General features: G+C 53.7%; 1 pseudogene; it reads right to left on the bottom strand.

Moving 5' to 3' along the window:
- Window positions 1-779: 779 nt before the first annotated feature.
- LOC136001061 (olfactory receptor 14A16-like) lies at window positions 780-1,462 on the bottom strand (annotated as a pseudogene).
- Between the last annotated feature and the right edge of the window lie 1,337 nt (window positions 1,463-2,799).

The raw sequence follows: 2,799 nt of genomic DNA, 5'->3' as shown, positions 1-2,799 counted from the left end.
CATGACGATGCCCTGGGGCAGCTTCCGCGGGGTGTCCAGTGCACAGGGGCACAGCCCAGCCCCTGCTCTGCTGGTCCTGCAGGTCTCTGGCAGGAGGCCTGGCTGTGAGAGGACACTGCTGAGTGCCCAGCCCTGCACACACACTGTTCAGCTGTACACTGGTGTTTGCATCTGCATGTCACTTCAGCATGTTCTACAGAGAAGCTTGGAAGAAGAGCTTAACCTTCAGGCCCTGCCCATAGGAGATGACCTTTCTTTCTGGAAAGCTGCTCTGAGGCCAGCTCTGTCACAGCAGTGCCCATGGCCTGTCCCTGCCTGCGCTCACAGGACTGACACACAGCAGGACGGTGACCAGGCTGCCAGAGCACTCAGGCCTTGCACCAACACAAGGGATGAGAAGGAGAGTGTGGGAGTGGAACGAGAACAGCTCTGGAAGGCCAAGCGCTGGTGCTCCCTGGCAGTGCTGTCATGATGGACTCTTTTCCCCTCCTCCCATGCACACAGGAGCTGTCCCTGCAGCTCCAAAAAACCTTGCAGGAAGGATATATATTGAAAAACAAGTCACTACAGACACATTTATTTTGTTTAAAGGGAAAGAGAGCATGGCTCCTGATTTACACTAGTGGTTATGAAAGAAAAGCAGACAGAGAATTAGAAAGGGGATGACAACATTATCACAATAAAAAAACAATCAATAACATATAATACAGATGACAGGATGGATCTCTAATTAGATACATTACAATTCCTATTCAGAAGCAGATGGGCAGTTTATTGTTTCATAAAACACTAAGACATGAGTTTCCACAGGGCATCCTTGAGCTCCGGTTCCTCATGCTGTAGATGAGGGGGTTCACTGCTGGAGGCACCACCGAGTACAGAACAGACACCACCAGGTCCAGGGATGGGGAGGAGATGGAGGGGGGCTTCAGGTAGGCAAACATGCCAGTGCTGACGAACAGGGAGACCACAGCCAGGTGAGGGAGGCACGTGGCAAAGGCTTTGTGCCGTCCCTGCTCAGAGGGGATCCTCAGCACAGCCCTCAAGATCTGCACATAGGATACCACGATGAACACAAAACACCCAAATGATAAACACTAACCAAAATAAGCCCAGCTTCCCTAAAGTAGGACTGTGAGCAGGAGAGCTTGAGGATCTGGGGGATTTCACAGAAGAACTGGTGCAGGGCATTGCCCTTGCACAGTGGCAGTGAAAATGTATTGGCCGTTTGCAGCAGAGCATTGAGAAACCCAGTGGCCCAGGCAGCTGCTGCCATGTGGACACAAGCTCTGCTGCCCAGGAGGGTCCCGTAGTGCAGGGGTTTGCAGATGGCAACGTAGCTGTCGTAGGACATGATGGTGAGCATAGAATACTCTGCTACTATCAAGAAGGCAAACGAAAAGAGCCGTGCAGCACATCCCGAGTATGAGATGGCCCTGGTGTCCCAGAAGAAATTGGCCATGGATTTGGGGACAGTGATAGAGATGGAGCCCAGGTCGAGGAGGGCGAGGTTGAACAGGAAGAAGTACATGGGGGTGTGGAGGTGCTGGTCACAGGCTATGGTGGTGATGATGAGGCCGTTGCCCAGGAGGGCAGCCAGGTAGATGCCCAGGAAGAGCCAGAAGTGCAAGAGCTGCAGCTCCCGTGTGTCTGTGAATGCCAGGAGGAGGAACTGGGTGATGGAGCTGCTGTTGGACATTTGCTGCCTGTGGGCATGAGGACCTGTGCAAGGAGGAAAAGACAGTGACGGTTTAGATGAGACTCCTCTGAGCAAAACCAAAGCCATTTCCCACAGACCCTCCCACAAAAGAGACCCTTTTCTTTTTCCAGGAGAAAGTCCTGGCTGGAGCCCTCGTCAGTGCTTGATGAGTGTGCACTGAAGAGCAGGGTCTCTGCCCAGGGGCTCTTGAGGAGTCAGCCTGAGCCTGTGTGATGGGGTGGGGCCGGGGCCAGTCCTGGGGTTCAGCTTTGTCAGATGGAACCGCTGCTGCTGCAGAAGGGACTGTCAGCATCTGTACCCGCAGGGCTGAGAAACTGAGTTTGAGAGGTTTGGCGTTTCTACAGCTCCTTCTGCCCTCCCACCCTGAAGAGTGTTGTGGGTGTCAGAAACCCTCAGCATTTCTGCTGCACTCAGGGAGAACAGAGCGAGTCCTGCGAGACCAGAGGATGCCTGTGGGTCAGTGCAGAGTGAGGGCAGCTGCTCCGTCCCTCTGTCTTGCTCCAGCTGCCCTGGGCTGGCACCTTTCTGAGATGGAGGCTGATCACACTGCCATGTTACCCTGAAAAGCCACCAGGCACTGCTGAGAGCAGAGGGATCCACCTCAGACCATGACATGTCCCACCCTTTCCTCAGGTCTCAGCACCCCACTTCTATCCCAGGACACACACGGCTCATTTCACAAACCAAACAGCATTTCTTCCATCATAGCATCTCTGCACTTCTGCATGAGTAATTCAGATAATGCTAACATGCTATAGGACAGGTTTGCATCCTGGAGGGAAGCTCACAGCTTGGAAGAAAAACTCAGTGAGGCAGCCAAGGGTCCTAATGATGGCATTTGATTAAGGGAGACTCAGCTCATTCCCCAGCCCCACACACTGCATTGCCCACAGCCCCACAGGGCAGAGCAAAGCTGGGACACGTGTTCCCATGGACACAGCTGCAGGAAAGGACCCACAAGATCAGGCTGTGACTCTGCAGCTGAAACTCCCATCCCCAGAGAGCCTGACAGCAAGAACCAGATCACACCAACAGTGACCCAGAGCAGTGGAGCAAGAAGGAAACTGCGGTGAGGGTGG

This window comes from Caloenas nicobarica, chromosome 37, assembly GCF_036013445.1.
Source record: "Caloenas nicobarica isolate bCalNic1 chromosome 37, bCalNic1.hap1, whole genome shotgun sequence".
In the NCBI taxonomy this organism is placed as follows: Eukaryota; Metazoa; Chordata; class Aves; order Columbiformes; family Columbidae; genus Caloenas; species Caloenas nicobarica.
Note: the sequence above shows the minus strand (reverse complement) of the source record. Positions and strands in the feature narration are given on the sequence as shown.